General features: G+C 36.3%; 2 non-coding genes across 2 annotated transcripts; both read right to left on the bottom strand.

Annotated features, from left to right (window-relative positions):
- Nucleotides 1-7,051: 7,051 nt before the first annotated feature.
- On the bottom strand, nucleotides 7,052-7,125 carry TRNAW-CCA (transfer RNA tryptophan (anticodon CCA)). Its single transcript has one exon. It is a non-coding gene; the product is annotated as a tRNA-Trp (tRNA).
- A 165-nt stretch (nucleotides 7,126-7,290) lies between these two features.
- Nucleotides 7,291-7,364, bottom strand: TRNAP-UGG (transfer RNA proline (anticodon UGG)). Its single transcript has one exon. It is a non-coding gene; the product is annotated as a tRNA-Pro (tRNA).
- Nucleotides 7,365-12,088: the final 4,724 nt, after the last annotated feature.

Here is a 12,088-nt window from a genome sequence, read left to right as displayed (position 1 = left end):
TATCTGAAATAGAAAGTAAATGTATCTATATGTTATGTAGATATACATAATGGGATCATATGAAGGGGATGTTATTATTTTATATCTAACCAATTCGATGAATTACTGCTAAGGGTTCACATCATAATAGTGCTAGTTGATGAGAGTTACTTCGGGAGCCAAAAAGGTAAAGTCAAATTCATTTGGCTTATTCTCTCAATTCCAATAGAATGCAACTGGATCTAGTATGAACTGGCGATCAGAACGTATATGGATAGAACTTATAACGGGGTCTCGAAAAACAAGTAATTTCTGCTGGGCCTTTATCCTTTTTTTAGGTTCGCTAGGATTCTTATTGGTTGGAACTTCCAGTTATCTTGGTAGGAATTTGATATCCTTATTCCCGTCTCAGCAAATAATTTTTTTTCCACAAGGGATCGTGATGTCTTTTTATGGGATCGCGGGTCTGTTCATTAGTTCCTATTTGTGGTGCACAATTTCGTGGAATGTGGGTAGTGGTTATGATCGATTCGATAGAAAAGAAGGGGTCGTGTGTATTTTTCGTTGGGGATTTCCTGGAATAAATCGTCGAATCTTCCTTCGATTTCTTATGAGAGATATCCAGTCGATCAGAATGGAAGTTAAAGAGGGCCTTTATTCCCGTCGTGTCCTTTATATGGAAATTAGAGGCCAGGGAGCTATCCCCTTGACTCGAACTGATGAGAATTTGACTCCACGAGAAATTGAACAAAAAGCTGCCGAATCGGCCTATTTCTTGCGTGTACCAATTGAAGTATTTTGAAATAAACTGTGATGAAGAATGAATGTTTTCTTTCTCAGTATGAGGGAAGGAGCTCAGGAATCCCCTTTTACTTTTAATATAAGCGAAGTTTCTTCGGAACGTTCATTCGAGCAAATCATGTTAGATTCTATTTCACCCGTTCTGTTGGTAATGCCGCTGTACTGTGGCCTATAGAATAAAGCAAGCAAGCAGGCATATATGGAACAACCATAATAAGAAGCAAGTTTTGTCCACCAAAACTATTTTTATGCATATGGAACTCAACTCAATTCTTTCATATTAGTAAGAAGTCCAATAAGTATGTATTCATCACACATATCAGAACATTTCGGAATACAGTACAGAATTCATCTTTTTAGGCCCAATATTTTGAATTGATACGTTAGATACAGATGGATCATCTCTCATAAATTATCTCCCTTTTGTCATTTGTCAATCGATCTTTCTTTTTATCTTATCCTCTCTTTTGCTCCTTGATGGCCAAACGATTGGATCTTTCATAACCATCCAATTTCTCTCTCCTTTTGCCACTCCTTTCGGATTTCATCATCAATATTCTTCAAAAATATCCCTTCAATTATTCCTGGGCTGTGGGTAGCCAGCCAAACATTTCGAAATAATTGATTGATCGAGGGGGAGTTTTTTTGTCTCAAAATCCGAATAATATTCATTACTTCAAGTGGTTGCATTCATCGAAAGGAACAAATGAAGATGCAATTGGTTCGAATTTGACCATGGGATATCTGGAAACAATATTTGATTATTTCTTTCATTTGAAATGGGCCCTTATTTTTTCATTTCATTTTTATTTGATTCTATTTCTATATTCTTTCCAGATCCAAGGACTAAACAATGAAAAAAAAAAAGTGCCAAAAAAGAAAAAAGCATTGACTCCCCTCCCATATCTTGCATCTATAGTCTTTTTGCCCTGGTGGATCTCTCTCTCATTTAATAAAAGTCTGGAACCTTGGGTTACTCATTGGTGGAATACCAGGCAATCCGAAACTTTTTTGAATGATATTCAAGAAAATAACGTTCTAGAAAGATTCATAGAATTAGAAGAACTATTCCTGTTGGACGAAATGATAAAGGACTACCAGGAGACACAGATACAAAAGTTTCGTATAGGAATCCACAAAGAAACGATACAATTGATCAAAATGCACAATGAAGATCATATCCATATCATTTTGGATTTCTCGGCAAATATAATCTGTTTCGCTATTCTAAGCGGTTATTCTATTCTGGGTAATGAAGAACTTCTCATTTTGAATTCTTGGGTTCAGGAATTCCTCTATAACTTAAGTGACACAATAAAAGCTTTTTCTATTCTTTTATTAACTGATTTATGTATCGGATTCCACTCGCCTTATGGTTGGGAACTAATGATTGGCTCGATCTACAAAGATTTTGGATTTTCCCATAACGATCAAATTATATCTGGTCTTGTTTCTACCTTTCCAGTCATTCTAGATACAATTTTGAAATATTGGATCTTCCATTATTTAAATCGTGTATCTCCTTCACTTGTAGTCATTTATCATTCAATGAATGAATGAAGAACTCATTTGATCCGCTGATATCAATCAAATAATCCCACTCTTTATACTTTTACCCGTCCAGGGAATTCGATTCCTCCTATATTCCAGTACAATTATTCCAGTACAATATCAGAATCGTGGATAGGGAACTATACTATACTAACTATATTAGCTACCTACCTAATTTATTGTAGAAATTTCCGGGATCAATGATTGGACCATGCAAAATAGAAATACCTTTTCTTGGGTAAAGGAACAAATGACTCGATTCATTTCCGTATCGATCATGATATATGTAATAACTAGGACATCTATTTCAAATGCATATCCTATTTTTGCGCAGCAGGGTTATGAAAATCCACGAGAAGCAACTGGGCGTATTGTATGTGCCAATTGCCATTTAGCTAATAAACCCGTGGATATTGAGGTTCCACAAGCTGTGCTTCCTGATACTGTATTTGAAGCAGTTGTTAGAATCCCTTATGATATGCAACTGAAACAAGTTCTTGCTAATGGTAAAAAGGGGTCTTTGAATGTGGGGGCTGTTCTTATTTTACCCGATGGATTCGAATTAGCTCCCCCCGATCGTATTTCTCCCGAGATGAAAGAAAAGATAGGCACTCTGTCTTTTCAGAGTTATCGCCCCACTAAAAAAAATATTCTTGTGATAGGTCCTGTTCCTGGTCAGAAATATAGTGAAATCGTCTTTCCCATTCTTTCTCCGGACCCTGCTACTAAGAAAGACGTTAACTTCTTAAAATATCCTATATACGTAGGTGGGAACAGGGGAAGGGGCCAGATTTATCCCGATGGGGGTAAGAGTAACAATACAGTCTATAATGCTACAGGAGCGGGTATAGTAAGCAGAATAGTACGTAAAGAAAAAGGGGGGTATGAAATAACCATAGCTGATGCATCGGATGGACACCAAGTAATTGATATTATACCTCCAGGACCGGAACTTCTTGTTTCAGAGGGTGAATCTATCAAGCTTGATCAACCATTAACGAGTAATCCTAATGTGGGTGGATTTGGTCAGGGAGATGCAGAAATAGTACTTCAAGATCCATTACGTGTCCAAGGGTTGTTGTTCTTTTTGGTATCTGTTATTCTGGCACAAATCTTTTTGGTTCTTAAAAAGAAACAGTTTGAGAAGGTTCAATTGTCCGAAATGAATTTCTAGATACATGGATCCATCAAATTGGTAAAAAGAGACGAACTATTGTTGATCGATGCAATTATGTATGATCAAAAAAATAATGAAAAGCTTTTTTCTTTATACTGTTTTTCGGCGAGATGTCAGGAATTGTTTGTGCCCCGTTCCTAGTAATAATATGTATATTCTGAAGAAGGCTACTTGACATTTTTTTTTTTTTCAAAAAAAAAATTGGAGTGGTGTGACTATGCCAGGCCTCTTAATCCCAGATTATAAATGCCATGTAATGCATCAATAGTTTTTGATTCTATTGTACCTAATAGAATCGAATTCTATTAGATAATAGGCAAGGAAGAAAATAAATGGCAAGGAATAAATGAAAGTAACAAATGATTCTAGGAGGGATTGCTCGTCTTACTAATCTTCCACACAAGAAAAGGAATTTTTCACCCTTTTCCTGTGTGGAAATAATAATGATTCTTGATCCTGTTCGTTAAAGATTACGATTTTCTTTTCCAGGACTATTATAACCTCTTTCTTTAGATTCATAAGCAGTAGTGGACAAACAAAAAAAAAGGGGGGGGGCGGGGGGAATCACTCATTGAGCAAATAGAACTTCTTCAATGAACTTATAAAAAAAAAAAAAGCAAATTTTCGCTGTGATGAGATAATCAATAAGGATTTGGATATGTGCAAAAATCCAAGATTTTCACTTTTTTTTTTTCACCACACTCGGGCATTAAATTAAGTGTCTTTTGCTTGAAATTTTATTTATGGAGTAAGGTTCATTTCCATACTAATTGGAATTGATTTGAAGAATGTCTCATCTGTAGAAATCCATATTGTGTCATCCATAAAATCGATTGATTCCTTCTTTCTTCTTGCTTCGGAAGAGTCCGTCCATACTATAGAGGAACAGATACTATGACAATCAAGGGATTAAATTCTTCAAAAACATCATTAGAAACAAAGGAATGGGGTGGTTTTAAACATCGGATCGAAGCAAAGGATCCGTTTTGTCATTTCTACGAATCAAATATTCTTCTTATGTTGACTGAATGAATTTCCAACCTTTATGTTATGAAATGGATCAAAGTCTCGCTGGAAGAGTAAGAACTCAACAGGACCTTACCCCTCTTTGTTTTGTCTGATTCGAGGGGTAAGGTCCTGTTGAGTTCTTACTTTTTCATGTCCACAATCCGGTTCTCATCCGATCACTATAGGGATGAGCCCAATCCGGAGTATGAACCGTAAAAGAAAATACCTATTGAACCAATCACAGGAATACCAGTTACAGTACCTATCAGCCAAAGAGGAATCCTTCCAGTAGTATCGGCCATTTACCCCGCTTCCCTCCACATTTCATCAAGTGGTCATGCTAGAGACATAAACAGTCATGGATAATTATGAGGATGATATCCTTCCGAATGGGATAAGAGAATTCCTACTATTCTCTTTCTTTCTCTCAATTGAAGAAATAATTGGAAAATAAAACAGCAAGTACAAAAATGAGTAATAACCCCCAGTAGAGGCTGGTACGATTCAATTCAACATTTTGTTCGTTCGGGTTTGATTGTGTCGTAGCTCTATAATTCAGATTAGGTTTATCGTTGGATGAACTGCATTGCTGATATTGACCCCAAAAAAGAAACGGTAGGTACAGCCAGTCCGTGAACGGCCAACCAGCGCACTGTAAAAATTGGATAGGTTCGATCTATGGTCATTGAGGCCTCCTAAAAGGATCTACTAAATTCATCGAGTTGTTCCAAAGGGTCAAAACGGCCAGTTATTAATGGAATCCCCTGTCGGCTCTCTGTGAAATACTCGTTTGGCCGAGGGCTTCCAAACACATCATAAGCTAAACCCGTGCTGACGAATAACCAACCCGCAATGAATAGGGAAGGTATAGTAATACTATGAATAACCCAGTATCGAATACTGGTGATAATATCAGCAAAAGAACGTTCTCCCGTGCTTCCAGACATGCTGAGCTCCACATATTCTTGTACAGTCAAAGGGGGATCGATTCCTTGAAAGATGGGATCAGTAAATGGAAAACTACTGATATTTCATCTTTGTGAGATCGTCAATATTGTACCGAAGGTGTATTTAGAGTATACCGAATCAGTATAGCTATCCTTCCTCTGACACAGCAACGCAGTTTCAATCAGTATCGAAAAGAAATGGTACATAATTCCCCTTTTCCTTTCTTGTTACTTGTCTATGCGGAACCGCGTGTCATTCAATCAAAAATTGATCAAATTTCTGTAGTATAGGGTTTCAAGTATTGGCTTTGGACTAGAAACTGAAGTTCTTAGTAAAGTTTGAGTCAACGGGTTCTAGTTCTAATAATTAATGAACGAGATTATCATATTCCACACAATTCAATTAGATGCAAAATATAGAAATCCCCTCTCATGGTTGTAGAAAAGATATTTTTCTTTTTTTCTAATCCTTTCATTTCAAGTAATTGGTTGGTTCTACAGTAGTAGATAGTATTCGATGAAAGAAAGAGAAGAAACAATAAATAGTTTGAACAATCAATATTCGTGATGCAACCATTACTGGATTAGATCCAAAGGTTCCTTCTTGACCTAGCTACAAGGATGGAACTCCATGATATGGAAAGACAGACTGTGGAACCTAAAAGGATAATAGGAATTGATAAATTGAAAAAGAAAAGAAATAAATGGTCAAAATGGAAATTCTTTTGAAATCCAATTCTTTTATTCTATAGTTATTCAAAGATAATTTCATTTTTGAATGAAGTTACACGACACAGTTCTTCTGACTATTACTTTACTCACGAGTTGCTCAATGAATCTGTTGATTTGAAATCCCGACATTGGTAGATGTCACAGATGATAAATCAATCTTTTTTTTTTTTTCTACCTCTGCTACTCTATCTTTGTCAGTGCCGTCTATAATGACTGATGAATCAAGAACTTTCAATTGGAACTGATTCTGTCAATTGGTATTTTTTCTGATCATCACATCTCGCAAAAATTGAAACTTAGGTAAGTGCTTTATAAACATATGTAAAAAAAAAAGAACGTATCTCATTTAGCTCCTTCATGCCCACTATAACTAGTTATTTCGGTTTTCTACTAGCTGCTTCAACTATAACCCCAGCTCTATTGATTGGTCTGAGCAAGATACGACTTATTTGAAATTAATTGAATGAATAATTCATCAAAATAAATAGTTCTGTGAGATTTCAGGTATTCGATAGTTCCTTCCCGCGTTAATTACCAATTCTTGATCATTGAGATTCATGGGTGATTCGGAGTAATATTTAGGGATAGATATTACCTCTATTTTTACCCTTTCCAACAAATTGAAATGATTGAAGTTTTTCTATTTGGAATCGTCTTAGGTCTAATTCCTATTACTTTGGCCGGATTATTCGTAACTGCATATTTACAATACAGACGCGGAGATCAGTTGGACCTTTGATTGAGTAACATCTCTTTTTTGATTGACCTCCTTCTTAAGCTGCAGGAGGTCAAATTCAGGTTGCAGTTCAAGTTAGTAAAGTTATTTTATTGTGATTCAACATTACAAAAACAGAATCACGCTCTGTAGGATTTGAACCTACGACATCGGGTTTTGGAGACCCACGTTCTACCGAACTGAACTAAGAGCGCTTTCTTATGACAGGAGATACAACTGTAAAGAAAGGGATTCTTTTTGTACCCCCAATACACCTTGCATGCATGTAGTATCATAAAATGCAAAATTATGTCCAGTCCAGTCCAATTTGAATCGATCTCAACTGATCCCTCGTTACTGCCCATAGGAGAAGTAATAGGTAGGGATGACAGGATTTGAACCCGTGACATTTTGTACCCAAAACAAACGCGCTACCAAGCTGCGCTACATCCCTTTCAATTGTTGTACAGTTTCATTGTAGGGAATCCTTGTCTTGTTTTCCACATCGTTATTTCCTAATATCTAGAGACAATTTCTCTTGCCATTTCTTCTTTTTGATTTCATATAATCAAAGAATTATATACATATGAAACCTAACGTATAAAAAAATGAATATTTATCGGTAATGCTCAGTAAGAAAGGGTCATCTTTTTCTGTTTTAGGGACAAGTAGATCTAATCCACCGGATTATTGTACATATTCATTTTCATTTTAGTTCGGGATTAGGGATTTCGTGTACAAATACAAGTGATCTTTAGCTACAGATACATCTGATCATATATGTATTCCAATAAAGAAGGAGGATTTTCAATGCGAGATATAAAAACATATCTCTCCGTGGCACCTGTGCTAACTACGCTATGGTTCGGGTCTTTAGCAGGTCTATTGATAGAGATCAATCGTTTATTCCCAGATGCGTTGACATTCCCCTTTTTTTCATTCTAGTTATTGACATGGGAAGGGGTGAAGAAGATTAGAGATACAACAAATTCTCTGTGACTAATCCACCCTTTTGAATTTTTTTTTTAAGTTGTTTAGGAAGGAAAGAGAAAGAAAAGTGGATTAAACCTCAGCGAAACTCGGGCTCAGCATAGAATTAATAGAGGGAGAACAGAAATAGAAATGTGGGTCTAGGACAGGCTGTTCAAGAGCATACAAGATAGTAAATGAAATACTGACTGGGATTAGAAATAATGGATAGTTAGAAATAATTGTATTACTTATTATTACTCTATTGATTGCAGCGAAATCTTTCATAATTGGATTTCGAGTTATCAGTTAGCAACTTCTATTTATTTTTCCTTCTTTTCGTATTCTTCGATTCAGATCGAAAATAGAAGAGTGGAGGGAATCCAAAATCCAAAGGAGGTTCATGGCCAAGGGTAAAGATGTCAGAATAAGAGTTATTTTGGAATGTACCAGTTGTGTCCGAAATGATTTAAATAAGGAATCGCGGGGCATTTCCAGATATATTACTCAAAAGAATCGACACAATACGCCTAGTCGATTGGACTTGAGAAAATTCTGTCCTTATTGTTACAAGCATACGATTCATGGGGAGATAAAGAAATAGATCGAACAGAATAGAATGTCTGTTCCACCCTTCCAAGGAACAGGACAAAATTACATATAGATAGATATATAAAATATAAACAAATCAAGTACTATTACTATTTCGGTCGGATCCGAAACCGAAATGAATGAAGAAATAAGATTTTAGAGATAAGGAATAAATCATGGATAAATCCAAGCGACCCTTTCGTAAATCCAAGCGATCTTTTCGTAGGCGTTTGCCCCCAATTGGATCGGGGGATCGAATTGATTATAGAAATATGAGTTTAATTAGTCGATTTATTAGTGAACAAGGAAAAATATTATCTAGACGAGTGAATAGATTGACCTTGAAACAACAACGATTAATTACTATTGCTATAAAACAAGCTCGTATTTTATCTTCGTTACCTTTTCTTAATAATGAGAAACAATTTGAAAGAACCGAGTCGACCCCTAGAACTGCTGGTCCTAAAACCAGAAATAAATAGGCCTACTTCTCAATTGAATCAAAACTCTAATTGGAATTCAAACTCAGATTGAGGTTTTGTTCGAAAAAGCCGAGATACTTGATTGTCGCGTCGTAAGAAAAAAAAAAAAAGAATGAATGGGGAAGAAAAAATATTTTTTTTTATTGAAAAGTGTTCGTTCATTTCTAATATTTATCATATTCATTTCTCTACTCTACCTTCCCGGAGTTCATTCTCCGGGGAACTCCGTTTAAATCATTTCGGTGAATTCGTTCCAGTCGCCTTATTTGATAATCTCATTTGAAATCATGTAAATGCAATTCCTATTTGATATAGCTATTTGTGCAAGTATTTTACGATTAAGAAGCAACTGCCTCTTGTACAGATCGTGCATTAATCGACTATAACTATAGGATACCCCATTTTCACGAGTTACTGCATTTATCCGAGTGATCCACAAACGACGAAAATCTCTCTTTTGCCTGCATCTATCCCGATGACTGGAAACCAAAGCTCTCATTTTCTGTTGAGTAGTAGTTCGAGTAAGTCTTGAATGAGCCCCTCGAAAGGTTGATGCAAATAAACGAATTTTTGTTCGACGTCTCCGAGCTATATATCCCCGCCTAACTCTGGTCATTGAATCAAATGAAACCTTGATGAATAACTAATTGATTTCTTTTCTTTCAGTCATTCTTTTCCCCTCCCCTAGTTTATTAGTAACAAAACGGATTCTTCCGATGTATAAAATAAAAATTCCAATGGCTTTTGCTACTATGACCTTCCCAACCACGATTTTTGATTTCTTCCAGGCATTTCACCTCGGAATAAGAAATTGTACCGATATTAGATATAAAATATCTAGTAAATAGGTAGTAATAAATAGAGAAAAATGGAGAAATAAATAAATAGTGGCTTCCATCGTTTCTATGATTACTTCTTAAACGGTGAGGTCCTCTCTATACACCGGAGCTCCTTCCCCCATTTAATCAATGTTATTAGTAACTTGTACAGTTCACACTCTTTGGCTCTACCCATAAAATTATCCAGTATATAGGTCTTTTCACAATGAGATCCATCCATACAGTGACGGCATTTAATTATGAAGGTTGGCTAGGTAGCTAACCCTGTTAGTCCGTTCTTGCAAGAGTAGAAGCATAATCTTTCTGCTTTTAAAATACTATTTTCCCCGCTTAATGGATAACCATTTGCTACCAATGGGGAATTGATTTTCATCTCAAATCGAGGTGATTGGATTTGCACCAATGGAAACCATAAATTCCATACACAATAGAGGTATATGATAGATCTTTATTTTGAGATAGTGAATGGAATGGAGTTCTTCCATTCTATCCTACTCATTGGTACTGGTCATTGATACTGGAAAAATCGTCTCATTTGTTCCAGATCATGATCTGAACGAGTCGCACATACACCCTAGTACATGTTCCTCGACGCTGAGGACATCCTCGAAGGGCAGGGGATTTCGTGACATTTTTGATTGGCTGTCTTGTGTTTCTAATAAGTTGTTTAATAGTTGGCATGCTGAATCGTATACAGAATGGGCTGGTTTAGATCGATCCTAACCGGATGATTATGAATTACTTCCATTTCATATAATATTTTACCAGGTTAAGAAGATAAAATATCAAATCACGGCTCATTCGAATTATGGTTCGAAATGGAATCAAGAATTTATGTGAAATCCCCGGTATTTTCGACCGCGACAACATCAACAATGCCATGGGCTTGGGCTTCTGTTGCTGACATAAAAACATCCCTTTCCATGTCTTCGGATATAACCCATAAAGGCTTGCCGGTTCTTTGTACATAAACCCTTGTGAGGGTTTCGCGGAGTTTCAGTAGTTCTTCCGCTTCCAGGATAAATTCTCCTGTGGGTGCCTCATAAAAAGAACTAGCAGGTTGGTGGATCATAACCCTGATGATATAACATAATGAACGGTTCCTCTATCTCGCACGATCGGTCGAAGGGAAGGGATAAAGAATAACAAGAATAAAAAGATAGAATTAGAATTGAACAACCGTACAGGCATCTTTTATGCATTGCATACGGCTCCGCAATGGAATTTCCTTTTCCCTTCCATCGAAGAAAGAGACAAATAGAATCCATCAGACCCAGATCGTTGAATGATCCATTTACCATCTTTCCTTTCGGAGGAGTCAAAAAATACTATGATGGTTCCGTTGCTTTATATATTTATCTCGTCTGTGATTCAGCAATCCCAAAGTTTCTTTATGATCCGATCAAATAAGGAAAAAATGATCTTTTTTTTTTTTCATTTTCGTACTCTTTCATAACATAAATATCGGAAAGAGGCTTCTGGTGTGAAAGCAAAAAAAAGGTTTGTGACGCTGAAATGGACCCCCGATACATAAGATCAAATCGTAAATAACCTTTGTTTCATACTACTATCTCGATATATAATCTCATGTTATGTTATGAAAAAAAAATAATAGTTTGCTCATATCGAACTCGAAGTGCCATGCTATTATTACTTATTATTCATATTCCATATGGCGAAGGCATAGTCTTCTTTTTTTTTTCTCAAATAAAAAAAAACTCATTGGCGCCAAGCGTGAGGGAATGCTAGACGTTTGGTAATTTCTCCTCCGACTAGGAGAAAAGATCCCATTGAAGCGGCTAATCCCATGCATATTGTATGTATGTCTGGTGGCACAAATTGCATAGTATCATAAATAGCTATTCCTGGTATTACCCATCCGCCGGGAGAGTTTATAAACAAATACAGATCCCTGGTATCATCCTCTATACTGAGATATACCATGAGACCAACAAGTTGATTCGAGATCTCGCTATCAACCTCTTGTCCTAAAAAAAGTAATCTTTCTCGATGAAGTCGGTTGATTAGGACAAAATTGTATCCCTTAGGAACCGCACACGCACCTTTGGATGCATACGGTTCAAAAAATCAAAATTGCGAAAAAAAAAAAAGAATTCATTGAACTTATCGAACTAACCCCTCATTGATGTATTCTTTCATCGAGATCCAAATCACGATGTAATTTTCTTGTTCCTAAATGGGCCTCTTCAATTCTTTTAGGTTTATGCTCTACTCCGGGTAAAGATCTGCCCGAATTCTATTTGCACATATAGGACAAATGATCACAGTACCGCTTC

This window comes from Tasmannia lanceolata, unplaced genomic scaffold, assembly GCF_043159265.1.
Source record: "Tasmannia lanceolata isolate RefF3 unplaced genomic scaffold, GAP_Taslan_0.1 ptg000846l, whole genome shotgun sequence".
NCBI lineage: Eukaryota > Viridiplantae > Streptophyta > Magnoliopsida > Canellales > Winteraceae > Tasmannia > Tasmannia lanceolata.
This window is presented reverse-complemented; position numbering and strand designations above follow the sequence as displayed.